General features: G+C 43.2%; 1 long non-coding RNA gene across 1 annotated transcript; it reads right to left on the bottom strand.

The window, feature by feature from the left end:
- Positions 1-1393: 1393 nt before the first annotated feature.
- LOC128805780 (uncharacterized) lies at positions 1394-26733 on the bottom strand. The gene is made up of 6 exons (XR_008436560.1): positions 26603-26733; positions 26428-26473; positions 17202-17314; positions 16807-17074; positions 1994-2118; positions 1394-1454 (listed from the first exon to the last, which is right to left on the bottom strand). It is a non-coding gene; the product is annotated as an uncharacterized LOC128805780 (long non-coding RNA).

Here is a 26733-nt window from a genome sequence, read left to right on the forward strand (position 1 = left end):
AAGCAGTAATTAAAGTAAGATCGTACTCTGTATAGTTAAAACTCTAGAGTTAAAAGTAGGTGCTATAAAATTGATAAAATCACCACAGCCACTAGCATAAGACACTTTTGAAAGGTAGCCTTTCCTAATTTCAAATTTGTCCCAAGTTCTTTAATAAAGGAGGAGCTGGAAAGGTTGCGAGCAAAATTCTGCTCAGACCCTGCCACCAACTTGAACAAAAGAGCCAGGAGACAGAGCAGGACACCAGTCTCATCAGCTGCAGACCTGTTCTCCAGCAGCCCAGCAGCAGAGGAAAGACCAAGGGTAAGTCCTAAGCACAAATGAGAATACCTCAACTTAGATGGCAGTACAGGAACTAAAACCATCAGTTTTAATGATTCTGTGAAATACACCTATGTCTTGTGACTGTGTCAGCTAGCAGTTTCTGAGGCATTACAGCAATAAAGCTTTAAGCATATTTTGGTAACGTAAAAATAAGCAAAATCATACCAAAGATACTATGAAAACTTCTACTGACTCTCACAGGTTCAGGACCTCACTCTCTGTGTTAATCACGGTGGGTTAAGTGAATGAAAGTTGGACTCCAGGCATAAAATCATCAAATCCAGACGAAACACACTGGAAAAGTTCATTTCATCATACTGCCAGACAAGACAAGACAAACTCTTGGCTGGTGCCTTGAAAAGACAAATATTTGGATAGGAAAAGAAAAAGCAGTTCAAGTCACTTCTTCTAAAATGATATGTTATGGAAAATCATTGCATCACTTTTACTAGCAGTTCACAGCTACTCATTAATTTTGCAAAATTGCAGTAGCTGCTGCTTTTTGAGGTCTACTGGGGCAGCAAGGCATCTTGCCTGCTCATAGGGGAACAAAAAGCAATGCCCAAGAAAACTGCCACATGAAAAATAGTGTTTACATGGAAGGTGACAAGATTTGGTTCATTCCATACATGTCTAGGACCTGTGTTTAAAAGAGATGACACTGGGACTGTTTTTTCCACAGCAATACAAGTCCTTTTCCACAGCAGGGAATACACTGTAAAGCAGTATTAATGTCATGGTGTGTCAACAAATAAATAGCACACCAGGACTCAGAACCCTTTTAGGTGGTCTAGCCCTCTAACCCTCGTCTGATCCTGGCACTAGGCAGAGGAATGAGGAAATTGTCAGGCAAAATATGCCACATACTACATTTGCTTTGTTAGACACTGAGGCATATTAAGTTAATGATCGTTAAAATCCAATTAAGAACATGGTGCAAAACACTCTGGGTGTTTAGAAGGCCCCAGCCTTCCAGTCAAACAGGCAAGGGAATAAGAAAGCGGATAAAACAAGATAAACACAGACTCTCGTTACTGTTGCCATTCAGAAGAGAAGGAATGCTGGATAACCTAGAGCTTTTCCACTTTATTATATTTTGCTGTTTTTCTCAGATGCTTCTGGAATTTCAGCTGTTAAAAAAAAGGAGGGAGATGAGAGAAGATGGGGTCTTCAAGTTACTTTATAAACCTAGCAAACATTTCACACGTTTCAATTTCTGCCACTCCGTGTTCCTTTTCACACTGCTAACCACTTAAAAGCCTCTTGCCGGGAAGAAGCTACCAGACAAAATAGTTTTGGATGCTCCTTGTTTATTGCATGCAGATTAAGCAGTTCTTATTAACTCAGTCTTCATTCTTCCTTCATAGGTAGCAGTGCTGTGATATTATTTGCAAGCAGCCAAGGTAATTACCATCCAGCAGGGTCCAATTGTTTTCAATTAAAAGCTTGACTGAAGTCTTTAGTTTTTAATACCATTGTGACCATCTGCTTTCACTGAAGTTCATCAGTAAAGGCACAGGCCTCATTCTAATGCTGCTTAATTATATGGAGGAACTTTTTTTTTTTGGTCAGAGGTTCATTTTTTCCTGCTAAAGAAATGGGCAGCAACAGGGCTGTCTGGCTTCTCTAATAGCCTGCAGCAAGATGGAGTATCTAGGAAGATCATTACCTTCCTGGGAGATCCAGCTGCTATTGCACTGACAAAAAGATCCAGGGGACCAACAGGAGAAAGCAGTTAACCTCAGCTGCTCTCCTCCCCATTCAGTCACTTGCCTCCTTCTTCAACCAGCAAATCTGAAAAGGCCACAAGGAAGAGGATTTAATCTAAAACAGAGAGTATGATCCTCCCCTGCTGATTAGATTTTCTGACTTGGTTCCAGGCCAGGAGCGCAGGCAGGCTCTCCCGCTTGGGCATGCATCCCCTCCTCCTTGCACATGCAGTGAATCTTTTGCAGTCCTGTATCATCTCAGATCTGAGGATCTTCAAATCCCTTACGGGCATTCATTAAGCCCCGTGCAATCCCCAGGAGAGGTAAGTAAATATAATTTTCCAGATGGGGAAATTAGGACGGCAAGAGGTTAAGTGACTAGCCTGGGGCCGAACAACAAATAAGTGGCAGAATCAGCATGAGGATCTGCCAAGTCCCAGGTTTAATGAAAGTCTCTCGAGTGCTCAGCTCCAGAAAAGGAAAAGCAACACCCCAGTCCTCAAATCCTCAGGACACTTAACTCATTACTTCAGCTCTGCCTTATATGTGCCAGTGCAAATAAGTGTGACTCTTAACATTTCCAACTGCACTGTGCACAGAATGACATTTTGTAGATTTAATGCAGGAACTGCTGTCTCAAGGCAGGGAAGCACGCTTGATGTTGTTCCATATCATTGGCCCAGGCAGGCACACAGCTTCCTTACGGGTGCCTGCTGCCGTTTCTGTTACACATGGCTATTTCCAAGGATTGGCCCCCTGAGAGGCAGGTACTTTGCCAAGCACCAGTTAAAGAGGAAAAATAAGTGGTACAACACTGTCAGAGCTGGGGAGATGCACTGTCTTGCTCTAGTGACAGTTCAAAAACCTGAAATAAGAAGCCAGAGGGTTCTCCATCCTCGAGGCTGGCCACAAAAGTAAATCCATCACTCCACTAAATCACAGAACTGTTCAACCAAGACTTAAATCTCTGCTCCTCACTAAACTTTGGGGAGACAGGAAGTTGGGTTCATCCTTGCCTCAGGGGTGCCTGTCTACTAGGTACATGTCTCCACTCTCAGCATCGGGTGTTAAGCTCAAGTAGCGTTCCACTCCCAAAGGCCAGCAGTCCTGCTCTGCCATGGTACATCAGCAGAAGCACTAAATCTACATCAAAGCTGTTAGCCAATACCAGGTCTTTTATGCTATACTGAGACCTCTGCAGCGCCTCTGCAGCAAAGGCATTGAAACAACTGGAATCTGATGCTTGGGAGATAATTACTTTAGAAAATGGTGTAAATGACTTCAGTATTTTGAAAGGCTCGAGGTGTTGCTGCTCAACTACCTTCAGCTATTTGCAAATGTAATGCAATTTGTTTCCATACAGATTTCTTTTAAAGCTGTGTGTAGTATGTGTCCTAAATACATAATTACACACCAGAGTATAATGGCTCGTTCGGGTTTATTTTGTAACCAATATGCATTTCAAAAGCAAGTTCTGAAGGAATATGCAGCAACAAACATGCAGCACACATTCTGGTTTCTTTCACTTCTAAGATGCTCCCAAAGGCCTACTCTTGACGGAGAAAGTGAGGAGAAGTAAACCCTTTCTTTAAGAATTACCTTTAAGGAGACATAATGACCCTGTTAAGAAAATAGTCCAGTAAAAACATTTTTGGCATAGATGCCTGTGAATTGGATGGCCTAGGAAATTAGTAATAAGATGTTGCATTTTTCTTTCTATGTTTGAAACTAATCTGTGCTCGTAGAAATTTGACATAGCTATTCCAAAGATTTTTTTCAGTGACCTATGTAAAATCATTTGGCAGTGTCCAATTGGGCAGCTCTTTACAGAGCTATGTATTCACTGCACAAATTACAGAGAAATTTCAATTCTTTTCCAATATACTCCTTATAGCCTCCCCAAAAGCTTTCTGGTGAAAAGTCCTTCACTGACATGAGCAATAATGCATTAATCAATACATGCAAGCGAAAGGTTTAAAGAGTAGTCGGACTGATGGGAGTAACCTAGGGTTCATCTTCAAGAGTACTTCAGACAACCACTCTCACTTAAGTTATCAGGAGTTAGAATAAGCTGTCTTATTCACTAGTTAGAGCAAAAAAAATATTTGGACTTTTTTCCTCTTTTGTAATTCCCTGAGTTGCCCTAAGACAAGGAACTGCCTTTTGACAGGAGTGCATGACCAGCAATGCTTTTCCTCACATGTCCCCAGCAAGCTCCCAGCAGCATGAAGAACTCTGGGTCCATCCTGCTTAATTGGAAGCATTTAAAATTGAGATGCTGAAATCACGTATCATCTGCATCAAGGACCAGGTGCTTCCAAAGGACAGCTAAGAGCTACATCTCCCATCAGAAGCATCTTTCTTTTTCTATCAACTACAGAAGCAATTTAACATAAAAAAGCTCCCAATTCTGGCAGCTGAGTTAATTGCTCAAAGAAAAAATAAAATCTGCCTGTTTAAAACGACATGTTAATTATATTTAAGCAGAGGATCTACTGGGATTAAGAAGTTCCTTGTATTAAAGATGAAAGGGAGAGAAAGACCTTGCTTTCTGCCTTATGGTCGTTGTGCATGTAGATCAGTGAGGCAAAGCAAGACTTAGAGATATCATGAGTCTGGAGTCCAGTGAGCAGACAAGGCCTGTACATAAACATCCATGAAGTATAGCTATAGCCTTCTCAGTTTGTTTCTGGAAGTGCAAAAATAGTCTGACAATGAAAGAGACAACAGTTTTTCAATGAAAAGTAATAATCTCTATCAAGTGAGATAATCCCATTTTTCCTACTAGTGTCAATCTGTTTTAAGTAAAAATCCAAATATCATTTTTCTTTCTCCTTGCTATTTTCATTAATTCAATTAAAATACCAGAGAATTTAAAAATGAAACCATATGGAAGATTACTTGCAGCACTGGGATTTTCCCAGGTGATCTGCAGAACCTCTCTGCTGGAGCTCCAGAGCATGGAAGGCTTCATTCATTTGCCTTCTTTCAAGTCACACATTCAATGGGTCCAGATGGGATCTGAATTTTCAGCCTTGCACATTTGAGGTTAAAGGGTTGCAATATTAGCGTTCAGATTTTACCACACTTTTTCAGACCTGAGGAAAAGTGAGATTTCCAAATGTATCTGTATTGTAACAACTCCATTATATCTCATAGTCTGTTCATTTTAGATCTAAAAACATTGCAATTGAAATCAGAGGCAGCTGAGTCTAATGAGATGAATCAGTGGAAAAAGACCCTTTGGCCTCAAGACAAGAGAGGTGCGCCACACCAGTCAGTCAGCTGAGGGGAAGGCTGATTGCTCATCTAGGTCTTTATGGGTGATCTCTCTATTTTTGTTTCTTGAATTCTTGTAACTCTTCCCCCCAAAGTCAGCTCCCTACAAACTTTTTTAGAAACGGTTTGGCAAAATGCTTCAGATTCAGCTGCTGGTGAGGAGAAAGAAAGCCAGTATCTCACGCTTTGTGTATTTTTTCCTCTGCACAGAAGGAAAAGTTCCCTCATATTTTTTTCTCCCTTTTTTTCTTCCTACTTATCCCTTCTTAAAGCACCCAGACAGCTTAAAGACATAGATGTAGAATCTGAGTATCCAGATTCTATGTGAAAAACAATATTATCAGAGGATCAATCTGAAAACCTGTATTTCAGCGAGCTTTGTGCCATTTCCTGAATAACAACTTCAGATCTCATGTGCTGTCTTATAATTACGAAAAATATAACTTGGTATAGAATGCACTGTGTCAACTTTGATTATGCCAGCAGAGAAAGACATGGGATACAGAGAGAGAATAAAGGAAGAATGATGGCTGTCTACTGGCTTATCAATTTACATCTCTCTACAGTAAATCTAAGTCCTTTGTGCTGTCAGTCATGCACTCCTACAGCAGTGATTGCTGGAATATGAAAATCACAGCTTTGAGATCCATTTGTACATTCACATATTTGCACAGCCTTTCTGGGTTTATTGCTTCAGTGGCTGCAGCATCCCCCATCAGCATGGGTCCTGCGATTTGAGGCTTGATGTTTGCCCCCACTATGCAGCTTGTGTGCAACAATCTGTACCAGCACTGTGAATTGCCACCTCTTCAGTTCAAATTGTGAAGGAAAATGGAAAAAAATCTCAGGAAACTGTAAAGGTAACAAACGATCATGTGTTAGATGCCTATTTCAGGCCTATAAATTTCAATAATATGTTGTGATTGTGGCTAAAAATAACACACCTCCTCATCAAATATTTACTGTGACATAAATAACCACCTAGCCAACATGATGCTTTTGAACACATTAAGAGCAATTGCATATTTTCAGCTGAAATGACACACTGGAAATTAATGAAGACAAGAAGACATGAACAAAAACCACCTCACTGCTGCCATCACCCCTATAGCAACTGTCAGCAGCAAAGAGCAGCTTCCTGGAAATATCAGAGCATGGAGTTCAGAAAACAAAAAATCATGCTTGTTGCAGGCACAACACATGGTTGGTTATGAACACACACACACACACTCCAATTTTCTGTGAGCTGAGCAGTAATTTAGGGCCTCACCCTCCTCAGCTCTCTCCCATCAGGACCCATATCCAGGAGAAGGTCAGCAATGTTTCATGCTGTTGAAAAATACACATGGTCATAGAAAAGTGTTTTTACAAACCTTTTATGTACCCTGTGAGGGCAGACACTCCACCATGTAAATTTCCCACAGGGCCACAAGTAACTAGCAAAGAGGAAGAAAAGAATCAGAAACTATCCTTTCTCTAAGAACTGCTCTCAGCTATTTACCTACCATGGAGTTAGCATTAAAATTTGTAGCAGAATACTAGTTCTCATCCAAATACTTGAATACTATTTGTATCTAATGGGATAAGAATTGTAATGCAAGAAAAACAAAAGCCACTGGAAATTATGGAAGGATAACAAATAATTGCTGATTTCCTGAATTTACGTAAGTTGATCAGAATCCCTTAGAAAACTCTCCAAGCAATGTTTCTGTCTTAAAATTCTCTGCATTAAAAAAGAGAAAACTGTCATATTCTTGCACTCGGCTTTTGAGCTGCATCCTGTAAGCAAGAACGATTCTTCCAGATCAGCAAATCTGTACAATATGGCAGTGTTTGGTTCCCACACTGAATAAAACATGGTCTGTCCTATCTGATCATTTATTAGACTTGGCATTATTTTCCCACTATAAACATTCCTAATAGTGTTGGACCATTTTCATCATGAAGTAACAAGAAGAATATGAAATCACTCCTTGTCTTTAAAGTAAACACATATATTGTGTTTTGGGGTTTTTCCTTGTGTTGAGGCTGAAGTATCTTAATGTTTGGCACTCCTTGGGGCAACTACCACAGAAGGTTGTTTCCTTCTTGACATCTCATAAAATCCCAAAATTCCTGTGTCTGGGAAGAAGGGATATTACAAACAAGTAAAACACAACAGATAGAGAAGGCTGATAACATTTTCACAGTTTACCCTTCATTTTAGCTGGAAAAAATACTTGAGTCCTGCAGCTTGATTTGAACCAGTGAGGGGAACAGCATTTGTTATTGGAAATAAATAACCCTAAACAGTATTTGCTCTTTTTGCAGCTCCTTGGACATCTGCATTACCTCCACTCAAAGCCAGTCTCCCTTAAAGAAAGACAATCACCCCCTGCATCATCACAAAGAACAGTACTGAGGTTAAACCTAGGATCCACTGGAGTCAGTAGCCTGTTAATGACGACGGCTAGCTGAGGATTTTCAGGAAGCAATAAAAGAGAAAAGAAAGGCCACAGTGAGCTACAGTTATGGCCTTGCAATTCTCTTTCATGGTTGTGTATCATTTTAATGAGACTGCATTTTTATTTTAGGCTGCTAGCTGCTAAAATTGCCCTGGTGAGTCAAAGGTAGAACCCAGAATATAGTACAGTGAATTTCTGGTCTTGAGTTTTGACTACCAGGTTTTGACAATCTTGCCAAAACCATGAAGATGTATCTGTGCCCATAACACAAGCAAGTCCATTAGAACGCTCCTCTGTCTTTCTCCTACTCCATGTTCTTTCACCTCTCAGACATGTTTTTGCATAAGAAGTACTTGAATGACAGCCCCAGCAGCAGCCTATCACACCACAGTAATAAAGGATTAATTACCTCCGTCATCAGCACTCTATTATTATTTGTAGCACCAAGTGCCTGCTCTATTTTTGTGAGCTACAAATGCCTGGGAACACCGAAAAGAAGACACTGCATTAATTCAACAAGTCTGCTGGCCTGCACCTGCGTTTAATTAGTTACTCTCAAATCAGACCTGCAGAGCCAGGAGCTGCAAGCGAGAGCACTGCTGACTGCTGCCCTGGCTGGGCTGCCACTGTAATTAATTGCATTCTTACTGTGGCTCTCTCCTCTGCGCAAACAAAAGTTAATCATTTACTCGGAAGGTCTGAGCTGATGCTTCTCCACTCTTTGAGCCAGTGTGTAGAACATTTCAATAAAAGCATCCCCCCATTCATGTTTACTGCTTGCCTCCCAAAATGACGTGCTGACCATGTTTATGCTGCTGGAGACCTACATGGAGGCAGGGCTTAAGAAGGTGTAAAAAAAAGGAAAAAAAAAAAGTGAAAATCTGAACTAGAGAAGTGCTGCCCACAAAGAAAGCACCACACAGCATCCATCCCCAACCAAAGGCTTCTTTGAGCAGAGGCTTGGCAAAAAATCATGGCTAATAACCTGGCAGTGTTGTCTTTCCTCTTGCCTTCAACTTTAGTGTTCATGTAAGCTTCAAGCTATTTGCACACAACAATGGTTGTATCCTCAAAGCACACTTTCAGAAAGAGGTAAGCATCATTGTTGCTATTAAATGCATGACAAAGAGACTAGCAAAGGATCTTCTCCAAAGCTTGCACAGAAACCAGCAGAAAAGCAAGGTGCACTGCACCTTTGCATGGCTGTTTTTTTCATCACAAGAACATTCCTCTTTGCCAGGAGCTCAGGTGACCACAGGCACCAGAAGACTGGCAAGAAGCCACTGCAGAAACAGAGGCTTAGGCTTGGAGACGATACCCTCAAACCAAGCAGTACCTGTGGATCATGCCTGAACAGAGAGAACAGGGTACAGGTCTGAACAGGAGCCTTGCACTTTCTTCATTGCAAAGGAGCAGGTTGGTTATTGCTCACAGCTTTGTCTTCTGATCCTTCACCCAAAGACAGCCAGCACCATTTCCAAGTGGCATAATGGGGCTGGAGCAAGGACAAGAGGGAGAGGGATGGCAGAGCTAGTCTGGGAACAAGGAGATCATTCTTTTCTCCGCTTGCTGGAATAACCTTTGGGAGTGACGTGAAATTTTTTCCATATGATTAGACTGCAAATGGACTGTTTTGCAAAGGGGGCAGAAGGACTCAACCAACAACAACCTTTGAAATTTTTGAAACACACTATTTAGAAATGATGGGCTTTCTTTTTAATTTTTTTTTATTTTGCTTTTTGAGAGCAGCCTGGTACATCTCTTTTCTAAATTAATGGCATATACTTGATCAAAAATGCTAAAATGCTGGTTCCAGCAAATTACACAGATAATTAGGTCTAATTTCAATAATGCTCTGAAACACTACTAATAAATCTTTGGGCTCATACATTCCTTGAATATATACAAGCTACTTCATGAGCACCAAATTCCACCCTTGCAGCTCCTTTTCTATCAAGCTTTGGCAACCCCAAGCTAAATTCTGCTGTCAGTTATATCCTGTAAGTCTGGAGCCATTGCTTGTCCTCAGTGGCTTTCCTCAGTGGCCATTGCTTGTCCTCAAGATTACAGCTGTGTAAATGAGCACAGAATGTAGCTTGAGATGTTGTAAATTTGACCTTCAGCTTGCTTCCATGAAAGGGGAAAACCTAGGAACTTGTTTTCACATTCACTAAGCTTCTTGAAAAACTACCCTACATAAATATTATGATTTCAGTCATAGACATAGCAGATTTAAAATGGAGTTAAACCTACCTAATATCTAGGTCTACTGGGAGGGGGAAAGATGACAAGTATAATATTTATGAGCTACCACAATCAATGCTTGCTTTTAAACACTGACATGTGCTTTGGCCTCCTACCATGGCACATCAAGACCTTCAGCTTATTCTGGGTCAGTGCTTGACCTCAGGATACTGCAGCGTTTCTTCACCAGCAGCACTCGACTGTTGGTCACCCAGCCTCCATGGATGCTGATCACCAGCCTCCCAACCCACTTAGCTGGGTCTCTTGGGGGGTGAGGGGGGAAGTCACAGAATTTGTGCCTCACAGACCACACCTGGAGAATGTGAGACTGCTATGGACCATTGCTCCTGCTGAGCTGTTAGCTCCCTGCTCCCCTGAAAAACTGACCCAAGGCATTTGTGGCCATGTTTTACATGGGGATGGATGGGTTCAGTTCTAGTGCCCCACAGGATTTTGCACTGGCTCAGTGACGCTTCTGCCTGTGCTTTCAAAATACCCATAAGCAGACAAGAACCAGGGAAGTGAAATAGTGAAATCTCCCTTTATGTCCTGACACCTCATGACTAGCAGGCCCAACAAATAAAAGAAACACACTCTTTCCCAGACTCCTTTAGCCACCATTTCTCTGAATGGTATATTATAGATGACTTGATGGTATATTATAGATGACTTGTCAGGTAGAGGATATGGTAATATACTTACCAAATAGAGTTAGAAGAATGAATATCACAAAAAACAGGCCTTTAAACAAAACATCAAAAAGACAAGGGAAAATAATAATTGAAGTGTGCTTTGTTCATGGAAGCACAAGTAAATTAATTAATAATTTTTCTAAACAACTGGTTTTGGAGAAAACATCATTTGCCGAGGTGCAGTACAATCCTTGCAGGGTTGCCATTTGCAGTTATGAAAGCATATCTCTGTTATTACTAATATACATGTCTGAAGGGTTAGCTAGTTTCAAGCTAGGAAAAAAAGGAAAATACTGCATGGTAAGTACTCCTATACACGTTGATTTTGATCATTACATTATCTCTTTGCCCTGATATGTCCACATAACATTCAGAAATCTCTTTCAGGCCACTAAGTATAACAAATTGCTGGCCTATACATTTCAGAATTTTGGCTGTCTAAAGAATAAAATGATGGCTTTGTACTACAGCACACAGCTGGACAAAGCTGGACAAAGATGCATATATCAGTGGCAGCAAAGATATTTATCTACAGATTAAAAGCTTGCAGACGGTGTCAGCATTTTATTTGCTTCTAGACTGCATTATCAATCTTCAGCGTTACCCAAACTTAAAAGTCATTGCATTATGCAAAATACTTTCAAACAAGCAGCATCCCTTGTCTTCATTTCTAACTTTCTTAAAGCATAATTTGATGCATTACCATAAATGAATGAAAGAGCCACAAAATCTCATCAAAATGAGAATGGAGAATGGATCTGAGTCTGATGACCTGTAATTTGCCTGTTATTGGGGGGCTGCTTTTAAAAATGGACCAAACTCACTTTGTGCTGATTGCTAATTTAACCACTTTAAATATTTTAATATATAATTTCCATTTTTCTTTCTATATTAAGGAGTGAATGCACTTTCCATTTGAATTCCCAAAAGCAATGAAAAAGCAATGGAACAGTGGTTGAAGAAGCCATTTCAAAAACATGTCAGTTCAGCCACATACCTAGAGACAGCAGAAGTTGCAATATTCTTGACTAGCACCATCAACAGACTACTAGGACACTGCAGCAGGTCAGCTACGGAGCTATATTAATGATAAGAAATAGGAGGGAATTTCTCTTTACTCAACAGTGAGCACAGTTTCTATGATAAAACCTTCCAAGTGCATGGTTTGTTCTGGAAACTGTGGGATCTGAAATTTCTTTTACAAAGAGGGATTGTTTCTGTGGAATTGGAACAAAATTATCCACAGGTATTTAGACTAAAAAAATCAATAATAGAATAACCTAGATTTAATTTATTCTTTCTCCCTCTGCGGATTTCCATTATCCTGTCACTTCTTCAGGGTTTGTCTTGAGCAAAACATCACTGTAAACTGATGTGTTTGGTGTAGAATAATAAATTTCATCCAAGACCTTTTGAGTTACAGGTCATTTAATACAGTAACTGTGGGCAAGGCGAGCCCCCATTGTGCTCCCACTGATGTCAATGAGTATTGCTGCCCATGAGTTCAGAAATGAGTACCAACTCTGGCTGTGAAAGATCACTCCTAATCTAAATTTGTCACACACTGCTACTGTCTGTACCTCATTTTCTGGGTGCCTATCTTCAGGCTCCCAGAGATTAATTTGCAAGGTAGGCAGGTGCTATTGGAAACAGAGAAGATGATCTCTGTTTCATGTGCAGAGACTCTTGCTGTTTGGATGCAGTTGCTGTCCTACACTTACAGCCCATGTGAAGGGCTCTTCACTGCTTCCATCCTAAATGCAGGGAAGTAAATGCAGGTGCAAAGGGGAGAGCTTATCTGGTTATGGCCTTGTGTCTGCAGCAGAGAGGCAATACTCCAGGGAAGCAGAGAATATAGAAAAAAAGGAACTAGAACTAGGAATTTATGTTATCATTTTGTGTTGGTGCTACCAGAAAGCTGGGTAAAAACACTGTCATTTGGTTCTGGCTCTGGTCAGGATTTGTATTAAAACAAACAAAACACCAAACAAAACAAGCCCCAAGAAAACACTTCTCTCATTTCAGTAAAAGCTAACCATGACCTCTTGTGTCTGGCTAACTTATCAGGTGGAAAATATTAACATCATGGCCCTCCAAGCAATTTCAACAAAAGCAAGGTCTTTGAGTTCCCTACAGGGACCTGCCCAGTTAGTTGACCCTCTTTTTTTATTTTTCTCTCTACAACTAAGATTTTAGGAAACAAAAAGAATAAGAACACTTCAGTGCACCCAGTCAGCTCTGAATAGACAAAGGATGAAGATGCTCTGCTGAGAGTGCCACAGGGAAAAAATGACTGATCCTCTGCAGAGTCCAAGGAACCCAAAACCCCCCACTGAATAGTGAGAGTGAAAAATAAAGAGATAAAATAAACCAAAGCCAACCACAGAGGATGTTTATTTAGTCAGGAAACAGCATCCATCCATAACCCAATGTTTCACTTCACAATTCTCACAATTCTGATATGTTTCAATAGATTTTTGTCTCAGCTACATAATATGCCATTCCTTAAATGCATGCATATATATTAGTTCGAAAAGACTGGACAGTTTCCCTTGCTAGCTGTATTGTGTCAGATTTTCCCATGTTTATAAGGTCTTTCTCTGTTGCTGTGAGATAGACCTAGGCAAATAAAAATCTATCCCTGCCTGACTGCACAGGGAAACACTGACCCTGAGTAACAACCACACACAAACAGTGTGGACAGCCCAGATTTCTCTCCTCTAACCAGTTTTGCTCTTGGAATATGAAAAGCAGTCAGCATTTTTGCAACAAAACTTTGAAGACTAAGGCCTTCACTGGAGTCACTTGTAATTTTTAAACACAAGAAGAGCCTCTGGCACATAGATGGCCAGTAAAATGAGGACTCTGCAAACACTTAGGTGAGTGTTTAAGAGTATTGTGTAGAACCCTGTCCCCAAGGACATCCATGGCATTTGTAATGTCAAAATTAATGGGGAAAAGATTTTATTTGATGGGTTTAATTTATAATTTAGTGTAAAGAGCCAGAGGTCAAATTGTTCTTTGCTCATCAGAAATGAATAATACTGAGCTTGAAGTAGCACTAGATAACCAAATTACACATGCAAATATAAACATTATGATGGACTGCAGCAGTGTAAGTGAAAAATATTTTTCACCTTCCAAGGGAAAAGAAATAGTTTTTAAATTAACCTTTAATTTAATGTATCCATTTAGAATATTAGCTTAAGAGAAAAACTTATTACCCCTATGAAGATAAACCCAAAATGGAGACTTCTCAGGTATCTCTCACAAAAACATTCAAAATAGATGTGAACACACACTCTAGTTGTTCCATAAACATCAACATTTATTTCTGGTAAATATTGTCCCTTGCTTTATCTCTGCCAATTGTATCACCTCAGACCAATAAATCTATGCAGGAGTCCATAACTATTTACTACTCTCATTGGATTAGCAACGATTACAAGTGATTGCTCCATAGATAAATTGGATGGAGTCCAAATTCTTCCCCCATGGCATGTATGCCTCCCACCATTGCAGAATCCCTCAAGAGATATTTTCCTGCTTGCAGGCAGTACAGGTGTTCCTGGTAAACCAGGAAAGCATAAAATTTGCCACCGCTCTCAGGTCAAAGTGACCACCAAGCACTTGTTAACAATGAGTTGTCCCATTTTAAGAAAGTCCATCTTATATCCTACATTGCCTGTCTACATAAATCTATCTGGATGACAGGCAGTAATCACATATACTAATCATACAGACCAGAGAGGTCTCATACAGAGGCTAGGATAATTCAACACAGCTTCTTCAGAATGCCCCTAGGAGAGACAGAAGAATTGCTATGCTCGTTTCCCAAATGGGAAACAGTCAGAATGTACCAATACCAAGGAGGTCTTTTACTGTAAGTGTGATGAATGGCAACCACGGCCAAAGAAGCAGTGTCATATGAAGAAAATACTTTGCTAAAAGGGAAAGCACTAATTTCACCCTGGGACTGCACTAAGCAGACAGGGTCCTGCAAAGCAGACAGTTCAAGCACAGGGAAACAGAGGATAATACAAAAGAATTCACTTCCCAAAGAAGACAATATTGGCAGTGGTGGGCTCAAGGCCAAAACAGACATGTGTGGATTTTACATCTGCCCACAGGCTTATTTTGTTGTGGGAGAAGAGAGCCTTAGAAACCTTGAGCTATTTTCCATTGCAGGAAGCCCCTGGTGATGACGAGAATGCACAAACTGCCCATTGTTTCCCTGGGAGTGAATTGTCCCTAGGTTGCACCAGGTATGCATTCGCCTGCTGGCACAAGGACCCTTTGAACCAAGACAGAGGATCTGAGAGGAAGAAGCAGGCTAGAAAGATGAAAGGAAGAACAATTTAATGTGAATGTGGAGAAGGACCAAAAAAAGGAACAAAACCCACTTGACATGAGCTACAGTGCCCCTAAGTGAAAGCCTACCCCTACCCCAGGAGGATAGAAAAGTAGCCATGACAACATGCAACAGTCAGATTCACAAATGTCTCTTCAATTGCTCATAAGCAAGGAATGTTCAAGGGAATCCCAGGAAAATTCACCTTGTGCTACTGGTGAAAAATAAATATTTTTTCTGTTGCAAAGGAGTAACCTCGAAAGAAAAAAGAGAGTGGGAAGCCACAGTGGTAACTGAGCCCAAATAGCAATTGCATTGTAATGTCTGGGATTCCTGCCTCTGTGCAAGTAAAAATGTGTTTGGTGATCCTGAAGCTGTCCTCTAAATATGCTCTAGCAGTGATGCATTTGCACTGTTAAAGTTTGTGCTGAAGACAGTTAATTCATATAGATGGAAAAAGTCAGATGGATGGATCGACCTTGGAAATTGGCCTGGAAGTTATTCTTAGTCTTCACAAGAAAAGCACTGTTCATTTTGCACAGCAAAGCCTGAGAAGTGAACATGAGAAACCCAGGGATACGCTGGTGACTTGCTTGGGAGCTCTGTTCTCTTAAAGCCACGTGAAGATTCAAATTGAGTAATTTCTCCCTTTGCTACAAACATTCCCCAAGTCCCATAGGGGCATGAAATCAGATCCAGTACTTTTCCCAACATGTTGCTGAATGGACTGAGAAGTCAGGAAAGTTTGAAGAACAAGCTCCGCGTAAAATCTTCACAGATTCAAGGCCTGGCCTTGTTGTACCTTCCACTTGGAAGTGGCTCTCCTGCACTAAGATTTTCAGTGAAGGACAAATACAGCAAGGAGAACTTGCCCTTGTAGCCAGCAAAACCTGTTCACTTCTCTCCACAGGATGAAGTGTTTCTGGATGCAATCCTGTGTCCCCAGTAACAGTGGCCAGTTTGTCATCTGAAAGGTGGGAAGTAGCTATCACCTAGACTGCTGTTACTGCAGTTATCCTGACATGGATATTGGATGTTGCCATGAGTATGAAAGACACCAATGAGCAATGATCCCTCTCACCTTTCTGAGTCGCTAAGTATATTCACTACAGTTTGGCCCATGTAGATGCTGCCTTGAAACCCTTCTTAAGCCCATTTAAAGACCTCAGGCCTGAACTTTGTGGGCACTATGTTTATAACTGGTGTTTTAAGTGCTGTACTCTGTGCCCTGGGTGGGCAGCCCACCTGCTTTCCAGCAAGGATTCAGGGAAAATCTCTGGTATATCTGGATTCCAGAAGGAAAGATGGGCTCCAGAGGACTCTCAGGGTGGGTATGCAACACAGCACTAGTGGCTGTGATGTAACAGATCTTGCCTGGGCCAGCTAATCTGTCCTTGCTCCCCGTGGCCCTGTAATTAAGAGCCACCCTTTCCAAAAGGGATGCTGACTGCTGGAGACTGATCTCCTTCCCAGGCTTCTTCTGCATCTGCTGTCCCTGGGGCAGCAGACCTGAAACCTGGGTGACCAACCCGAGGACACACACCTGCACCACAGTTAGTGGTCAGGACAAAAACCCCTACAGTGGGTGAGCAGCCAAACTCACGCCCATCCCAAGCAAGAGTCCTGTCACCTGCTGACAAGTGACACACTAGAAAATGTAGAAACCTCTTCTGCTGACCTTCCCCTTCCCAATCCAGCATAAATCATAAATCAAATGGCAAAAGAGGTAGAAGCCTGTTAGCTTTTCCTCTTTGCTCACTCACCTGTCTGTTGACCTTGCTCCCTTGCCAGAATGGAAAGCAGAGGTTCCAAAGGCCCAAGGAGTTGTCTCTCATGTTGTCCAGCTCAGCTGGATGCAGAAGGGCCTAATGCAGGTGGTGTGAAACCTAGTCTGGTGAGAGCTCATCTGGAAACTCCAGAGTTCAAGACATCATTTGAATTTGGCAGCTCCCCTCCAAGCTGCCCACCATTTTCTTGGAGCAGGAGTGAACTTGGAACTTGCTTCAGATGGAATCTGGGATCCACTGTCCCCTGTGTGAGGTTCCAAAAAAACAAAGGGACAGAGCCTGTAAGCTGTAGAAGGCTGATAAAGTCACCAAGATAAGAAATAAAGTAAAAATCAATTCATTGAAAATACAGGATGAAACATGTTTCTTACCATTCACGTGCACAGTGCTGTGCAATATACCTTCTGCAAGTACATGCTTCTGTTGATGCTGCCTTGTGCCCTCTCTGGCTTGTATTTAACTTTCCACAACAGATCATACTCATCTTTGGACACAACAAAACAAATCAGTTTCTTCCTTTTTATTTGAGCATGTCATTAAGATTAAACACATGCTGCAATGACAGTGGAAATGATGGCTGAATGGGATGTATTTTAATTTAAGTAATATTTCCATTAACCTAAAAGCTCTCCCTTAAAAGTCTGTACAATTTATTTATTGGAAAAAATCCAGAATAATTGTACTGAAAATTCTTCTCTGAATGATAATATGTCAGACTTTTAAAGCTCTCTTCTGGCAGCTTTTCTTTTCACCTTTGAACATTACTGACATAAGAATACATTTCTCACAAGTGTATTGAAAAAAAAAAGAAAAGAAAAAGAAAGAGAGACTGCTACAGAAATCACAGGAGGTTTAAAATGCCACAGCCCCATATCTGTCCCCATGGCTGGAGGAATGCATCCCAGATTTGTTACTCGTTTATGTTAGGTTATGGAAAATGCAGAGGATTAAAAAGGCAGAGGGAAGCAGATGCCATGCAGGCAGAGACATCTTCAAGCCAATCTCCATCCGAGAGCACAGAGGCACTGCACCCAGCAAAAGAATGTGTTTGGAGGCAAAGCTAAGCTGTGGCAGCTGGGGCTGGGACCAAGAGGTGCAGCTGCACTAGAGGAGGCGGAGGAGCAGGCAGCATTCCTGAACTCAGAAAACACCAAAATCCGCCGTGCAAAATAAATAAAAGCTGGACTGTCCTCCCACCCCTGTGTTTGTGCTCACTGGCTTCAGAGCACAGGGGAACGGGATGGGGTCAGAGCTGCCTCAAAGCTGAAGCTCAGCCTGTAGAGAGAGGCTGCTGCAGGTTTGCCCCTTTTTGTGCTGCCCACAAAGGGCACGGCTCCAACTGTGTCTCCTCTAAGGATGTGCCATCAAGGGCACACAAACACACAACTATGTAGGCTTTTCTGTGGGCCAACAAACACATGTAGTCTTCTGTCCAGACTTCTTTCAGGGAGGAGAGGGAAAATCAGAGACACATGACAGCTGTTGTCCTGTCGCTTTGCGCTCCACTGATCGATGTACGCACTCCGTAGCAACTCCAATTAAGCAATATAAAGTGCCTAAACAGGACAGCATGGAGCTTCTCCCCAGGGAGCACAGCCCTCGATTTGGGATGCCACAGGTCAGTGCAGTCACATCTGTACAGCCTTTGCTTTCCCCAGCCTGGGGTGTCTGGGCAAATACAGAGGAGCTGTGGGTATGAGAGGATGACAACTTCTCTCCTAAATAACAGCAGGCTTCTGACAGACATCAGCACAGAGTCCTGTGAGCCAGCACAGCTGAGAGAGACCCAGGGGCAGACCCCCTGGTCTTCTCTCATCCCTGTGGTACCCACCTACCAAAGCCAGCCAGTCCCAAGGCACAGCCAAGCCTGTGTGTGAAAATCAGGCACAGCAGCCAAGCACCACCCCAGGGCCAGACCAGTATAGTCAAACCCTCCACCCTGATGCAGCTTCTTGGAGGAGTTTAGATCCACTCTGAGCACCTTGAGAAGCCACCTTGTTTGCTCTGGCCAGCATGGGTGGATGTCCCACACCATGCCAAGTCCTCTTCTGGGCTGTGTAGGAGCTGAGTAGAGGGAAGGACTGCACTGAGACCCTGGAACTTGGAACTGGTGGGCAGCACTGCTCTCCTCTCTCCCTGCTACACACCCAGATTAAGCAGCAGCAATGAGGTCTGGATCAGAATGCAGCAGCTCTCTCCCTTCCTCTCCTCCATCCACTGCCAAAACACCCTTGGCTGTACCTCACACCCCTGCACTGCAGCCAGCTGACTATTCATTTTGATTTAGGGTAATTGTCAACAAGAGATCAGAAATTAATTGTACAAAGCAGCAACACCTCAGGAAAGCAGAAGCTGCTTAGGGTTTGGATATACTTTCTCCTGTCTCCACCCACAGGTCATACTTCCAAGACAGGCTGGTTTCTCAAGCAGTGGAGGTGGAGCTACTCCAGTAGCAGGTGTCCAGCAGCTGGAAGAATTTCCACCCAACTGTCTAGCTCAGTTGTGAGAACAACACTCCCATCAACTCTGTATGGCCCCATTCTCTTCCTTGCCAATAGGGGATTCCTTCTGGAAGATGATACTGACCCCACAGTTTCATGGTACACGCACACGGATGTGAGGGAAAAGAGCATGCTCCCTTCCAGCCACAGCCCTGCAAGGTCTGTCTTTCTCCACGGTTAGGGAGGGTCAGGAAGGGCAGCCAGCCCTTCGTGTGTGGCCTGAGCCTGGTTAGCATCTTTCACTCTCCATCACTCAGCCATGCCTCCCATCTGCACTGGCTTAAGATGTCTCTCCCTCCCCTTTCCTCTCCTATGCAGTCCCTTGCACAGACCGATTTTGTGATGCATCCAAAGGAAGACAGTGAAAAATACATTAATATTAACTCCTGCCTGTCTCAATTCTTTGCTACCCATAGAGCTAAGCAAATCCACCTGCTTTCTACTACATGCAGCATACTGATGCTGACCATCTCCTTACAGTCTTGCACAGGGGAACACACTGCTGAGACACAGCCATGCTAAATACTGATACAGAATGCATGGAAGGAAGTTGCTCTTATCACCAGCTATTCAGTTCGCAAGGCCTCTGCAGACAGATGAGAATTTTGCCTTTATATGTCTCATTTTTCTCATTCATGTATCATCCTCTCTCTTTTTCCTTTGTCTCCCCCTCCACTCCCAGCACCTCCTCATGCCGACTCCAGGTTTCAGCCATGATATAGTGGATTAGGTACAAGGCTGACTGGCAGCTCTTACAGCTGGGGAGCTAATTCACGTTTCTGCAGCTGGCTCAGCCTATATCTCTGAATCCCTCAGTGGCTCTTTTTTCTCCACCTGGGAAGCAGTTATGCTTATCCCCTTTGAAAAAACATTATTTCCACTTAATATACCAAAGAATAGCGTGGGGTGTTGTTAAATAGGAAACTTAATGAGAGAGAGCATGTGTATGGACTGCTTCGCTTGGCCACTCACAGCTCAAGGAGAGTCATAGAGGGTCTGCATCCCCTGGGACTGATCTAAAAGAAGCAGCAGCAGGATGGCATCCGGAGGAGTCCATCCATCTCCCTCCCAGCAGGGCGCTAAGCAGCTACACTAACAGCAGTTGACAGTGGGAAAGCTAATGGGTGTGTGCATTAGCCTACATAAGCATGTTTAAGCTAGGAGGGCTCTGCAGAAATCAAAGGGGTTAAGTTTCCAAGCCTCCTGTTCCAGAGATTGTGAAACCACTCCAAGGGCTTAAGCTCTGTCTTGGGACGGTCACAAAGAGACTTCATGCCATCACGTTTTTTTACCTCACTCATCAGTGCAAATTCTAATGCGTGTGTGCATACATGGGTGTCTCTGTACACGCTGCTCAAATGCATTTTTTTAATCTCTCCCCACTACCCCCAGAAACAGAGATCTATTACATGCAAGATAAAGGAGGGGGTTATTTCTTTAAACTCAGGAAATTTCAAGTTTAAACTCACCCCTAATCTGTCCACTGGTCCAGGACAGATTCAGCAAGCAGCCCACCATGGCTTACCAGAGGTCCAACACCAGCCACCTGATAGATCTGTGCCATAGTACTGAAAAGTTATGGTGACATCTTTTTCCTTGGCATAAGCAATAGACAATGCTACTGGGCTTAACAACAGATGCAGAGCCTTGAAGCAAATATTTCATGATAAACAAGAAACCTTTGTAAATAGTGAGTATAGATATGAAATTGATGATGGATGCACTTGGGACCAGAGCAAGATCTAAAGAACTTAGTTTTAGGCACAGGATCCAGTGATACTTCTCCCCCCAGGTGTGACCTCTGACATGTCCTCCAGGCCAGGGTCATTCAGCTCAGCTGTGTCTAGGAGCTTAAACTGCCCTAGAAAGCTTAAACCACGTGGGTTGGGAATAGGGAGAGGGAACGGGAATGAAGCCAGACTGGATGAGCGGAAAATCTCTCCTGTAAAAGCTTGCAAGGCCTTTACAGATCATCATAATGGCTTTTTGTTGTTGTAGTTGCAGGGATCATTTTTTAAAACAAAGAGATAACGTTTGGTTCATTTCTTTCATTTTGGTAAAGGGCAGCTCCTAAGCCCTTATCGTTAAGAAATAAGAGCAGTGTTACACGTTCAAACAATTTATGCGAAGATCCTGCTATTTGTTATGGGAACAGCAAGTACAACTGCAAGTCCATTATCATCCCTCCCTGCCTCTGCATGCACAGCATGAGCAAGTGAGGAAGATTAGGGGCAAAAGCAATGGAGCCTGCAAAATCAGTGACAAATATTCAGTACTTAAAACCTTCTTTGATGCTTCCCACTCTGAAGTGAGGCTTTGATTTGGTCAGCGGTCAGACATGGACCCACTGATTTTTCTCCAATTTACTCTCAGTCTCAAAAAATAGCAACCTCTTTTTGTGATCTGATGGCTGAGAAGCAAGTGACCCAACACCACCACAGTACTCTCCTGATGGTCCCATGAGCAGTGCTGACAGGAGGTGGGCTGCAGAACTGATACAGATAAGTTAATAGAGTTGGAAGGAGTTTCTGGACACCTGCCAATGTTGAAACCTGCCAGTGATATCTGCCTTTTTACTTAAAAAAAAAAACAAAAACCACAAGGCAATTGGCATTACATTCTAGTCTTGTTTCGAAACCCACACTTCCTGTGACCTCCACTCCCCATATCTTCACCCTCCCACTCACAGCTAATCTCTCTCTGTCTCTCCCCACTCCTCTGTGTTTCTGCAGACAACACATTTATGGTGCTGCGAGTCTGCAGCAGCCGACAGACCATTTCTCATAATAAACCACTCCTGGCTGCACAGCCAGGCTGGGCCCTGCCACGTGAGCAGTCGGGAATTCACGGGTTTTCAAAAGAAGCTTTGCACTCCAGATAAAAAATCCCTACATCTCCTGTAAGAAAAATCCATTCCAGGGCAAGCACAGAGGGCTGGAAGAGGAGGACAGCAGGGACAGGGGGCTCTGGTCCAGCCCTCCATGATGTCCTGCACAGTGAGTGCTCAGCAGCAAGCTCATCATGAGCAGAGAGAAGAAAAGCCACTTACTGATGGGCAGCAGGGAAGGGCAAGGCACCTGCTGCAATTACTTAGCAAAGTTTAACAGCCTTTCAACAAAGAGAAGGTTTCTGGGGAATGATCATGGCCAAAACAGCAATTTAAGGAGCCTCCTGAGAGTGTGCTCTAGCTGTGCCAGCACATCCCTCTGTTCAGTGCTGCTTCCCACAGACATCATGAGGTGCAGGGGCAAGGAGGGTGGATGGAAGGTAGGAAGGCAGGAAGGAAGGGCCTTGTCTGCTATGCCATGGTGCCTTCCTACACAGAGCTGCGATGTTCCCACCACAGTGGCCTGTCAGGGAGGAGATGTTTTCCTACACAGAAGCCAGCAGCAGCAGGAGAGCTGACCCTGCCGCCCCACTGCCCCTGGCACCTCGCAGATGTGGCGGTGCTCTCAGCACAGGGCTGGGGTCCAGACAATCTCCGGAGGGAGCATCACCTGTCACCAGCATGCCAGGCTGTGACTGACAGGTGGGGGCTGGCTGGCAGCAACGTCCCCTTCAACCATCGCAGCTGAAGCTGATGGTGGAGCAAGTGACACCATGGCATCACTCCTGCCAGGGATGCTTTAGTGCAGCAAAGGGGAAAAGGAACCTTACCTGGGTAGACAATGAAATAAAGCAATGCAGCAATGTGACCCTGGACTGATGAGGTGCCAGGGGACTGATGGGGACCCTCAAGGTGTGGGTCACACCCCATTATCAACTACTTTTGGAAAGAGCAGAGTGTGGAAGGAAACCACATTTGGGAGCAGAAATCCTATATGGGCAGCAGAGGAGCACCTTGCTGAGGGAGGAAAAGGAAACAGAGGGAAGTTGCTGTACTTGTTCAGACTAATTGCAACTGTGTCATCCTCAGCTCCTCCTGCAGCATCCCGTGCCTATAGTATCTTCCCTCCCTTTTCAGTGGGAAAGATTTACAAGCTTAGTTGATATTATTCATTTCATTGGAAATTTAAGAGGGAACCACTTGTAAAAGTGTTAAAACAACAAAAGAAAAATGGCAGAGGGACGAGGCTGCTAGATATTGACAGTTACAGATGTCTTTATCTGCTTGAAACAGAACTGCACAGTGTACTCCAGCCACCTGCACCAGCAACAAGGAAAAAAAAAGGAAAGGAAAAAGAGGGCATAATTAAAGGATGAACAAACCTCTTGGCTTGGAGAAATCCATGTCCCTCTACACCTGAGCTCAACTACTTGCTGTAGGTCCTTACAGCCCTCCCTGTGCCAAAACAGACCTGTCATGAGGGGCCAACACAGCTACAATGCCAAGCCTAAGTACAGCATGGTAAATTTTAAAGAAATTGAGATAGGATAGAAAGTAAGAAAGCTGTGGGAACAGAAACTTTTCTCTCTTCTGGCTCTTCTGTTGGAGTCTCAGATGCTTTGGACAGTGATCAATGAGAGGAAAACAACAGCATTTTCCATCTGTACTTGCTAAACAGGCACACTGGCACAAGCAGCTGCTGAACCAGGGCATCCCACTGGCATCATCTTCCCATGAATCCACGGGTGGAGCAAGATGAGTCCTGCTACAGAGGCTTGGAAAATGCACCACTTTATAAAATAAGAAGTTTTGTACTAGTGAGAGAAGAATCAAAGTGGTGCTTTCAGTAAATACCACTTTCAGTATCAAAACTGTGGTGTCAAGGCACCAAGTGAAGGCTGCCAGAGGGCACAGCCAAAAGTGCTAAAGCAGTGAGATACTGAGGAATGGATGGCAGCAGCCTCCAGAACAGTGCTAGCACCCCAACATGTAACAGGATTCAAGGCCAGACACCTGGAGGGTCTGAAAGCCCTGTCTCTGCAGATGAAAAAGAGACATCTCAAACTGAGGCTACCAAAGCCTTTTGGAACAAAAAAGCCAGTGCAGAAGAAGGAAAAGCATCACCTAATAGGAGTAAGCTACAAATGAAGACTCTGAACATAAAATCAAAATAGACACGAGCCCTTGAGAACAGAGGCATCATGAGGTATGGGAGCTCAAAAGGGGGCACACGGTTAGATTTCCTTGCCTGAATGGGTCCAGCAGAAGCACAACTCAGCAATGTGGCTACTGGCTACCCCACAGCTTAAAAAAATGGCCTGGTTTCAAGTAGTCCTGAGTATGCAGCAGGTTCTCACTGAAAATTTAATCCATATATCGACCTAGTAAGTGCCTAATATCTTCACCTTAAGCTGCTCTCTGAAATCAGCTCCTCAGGAGTCAGCTCAAGGTTCATGTGCACACATGTGCCTGGAGCACATCCTCATGTTCAGCTTTCCTTGTGCTAGGGAAGGACAACCCCTGCACTCAGCTGTCCCTGCTACATCCCTCTCAGCCTCTCCTGCTTCAGCACCACAGGAAGCACGGGGACACCACTGCAGATAGTGGGAGGCCATGCTCAGAGAATGGCTCCTGAGTACCTCTACACCTGCTGCTTTAACTCAGCTCCCTACTGCTGCCTCACTCACACCAGGGTGACCAATTGTGTCGAAGGCATGTTGGCAGGGACAGGTCTCTCAGGAGCAGACAGCAGGAGGAGAGGAGGACTGACCTTAACAGTAACAGAGGCTGGATGAAAGTATGACTGTAAAATAAGATACACATACACGTTGCTGTGAAATCATTCCTCTCAAAAACACCAAGCCTGATCACCTGAGTGCTGGGACTGCTGCAGAAGACTTGAATCTGTAGTGGTAGTGCTGGTACCCAAAGCCATTGTGAAGGCAGTGCTTGCAACACTGAGATGTGCATAAGCCCCTGCTCCATGGCTCAACTCCACAGTGTACCTGGTGCTGCCATTGTCCTGTGCTAAAATCTGGCCTTTTCACTCACTCACTCACTCACTCACTCACTCACTTTTTCCAAAGTGAAGGAGGTGTGGGTCTTATGCATTACCGAAACAATCCTGTAAATACTACCTCAGCCTTTCCATTGGAGTGGTCAGTTCCTACAGAGTATACTCTTTCTTCCCAGATGCTAAAAAGAATGGGGAGTCCCTTCATGGCTCATTATCCTGGCTCTCCACCAACCCAGACCTCCTCTTCCTCTCTACCCCACAGTTCTGGATAGGGGATCTCTGACGACAGGGACTTACTCCTGTGAAGTGGTTCAGCATCCTGGCAGCAGTGAGCAGGAAACTCAGAAGCTTTAGCACCATCCCTGTGGATGCGAGTCCAGCTCTCTGTATATCCTAACACATTTTGCAGAATTTAATTCATACAGTTCAGCACATGTTGGCAGAGATTTGCAACAGACAGTTCACCACAAAGGTGCCTCTCTTAGAGAGTTCACCATAATTCCCCAGCGTCTGTAACTTAGTCCTGTAATTGAATGAATCAGCAGAATTTTCTATCACTTAGAGAGAACAAAAGACTTAAAATTTAACCTGAGTGACCTCTGAGGGCTCAAATCCATAGACTCCATAAAATTCATGGCAGAGAAGGACATCAACACATTTATTTGGTGTTTTCATTAACATTTTTTTCATCTAGTCTTATAATTTACGAGACAGGGAGATCTGACTCATGCCTTTGGAACGTTTGGGGTTGGCAGGAAAAGATGCCCCATACGTGTCTGTACCTTGCTGTCTCTGAAAAGGTCGACACCACTCATTAAGTGGGTGTCAGTGTTCTCAGGGATAAAGCACCCACACGGCTGGCCAAGAGGTGCACAGGAAAGCTGCAGTGTGTGTTATGTCTTATGGAGTAGGATGCTATTTCACTGAGGAGGGGCTGACCTGAATATGCACCTTGATCTCCTTCTGTCTTTGGAATTTTCTAAAATCCTGTGATGTAAGGCTTATGCAAAAAAATGTTATAATAAAAAAATGTAACAACAAAATGTTTGAATATCCAGCATATCCATGTATTCACTGTACAGTAGAGGTAAGAATATGAGATTTTTTTTTCTGCAAGATTCACCTTCATCTCTCTATTCTAGTCAATAGCTCCCTTTTACACCACTCAGGCAAATTCCCATACTGAGCTAAAGAATTCACCTAATGAACAGATTAGGTTACAATTTGCTTTTGGGATTAAAATCCCTACTTACTGCTCATCTGTTTCCAAACAGTCATGGAACCCGTAGATGGGCAAACCTGAAAAAGAAAAATACAAAAAACCCTCATCCATTTATATGTTAAAACATCAGAACTGTCTATAAAATGAAAGCTTTCTTCTTGCTCTTCTTAGAAAAACAAGCAAACAAACCAACCAACCAAACATACTTGAAATCATGAGCGTATAAAGAAGGATTTTTTTCTATTATCATAGCAAGCAGGATGCAATGCATATTACAAAAAGGTTCTCAGCTAAGCAGCTCTAAAGGGGTTTATATCAGAAACACTGCAAAAACAAA

Source organism: Vidua macroura, chromosome 3 (assembly GCF_024509145.1).
Source record: "Vidua macroura isolate BioBank_ID:100142 chromosome 3, ASM2450914v1, whole genome shotgun sequence".
NCBI classification, from domain to species: Eukaryota; Metazoa; Chordata; class Aves; order Passeriformes; family Viduidae; genus Vidua; species Vidua macroura.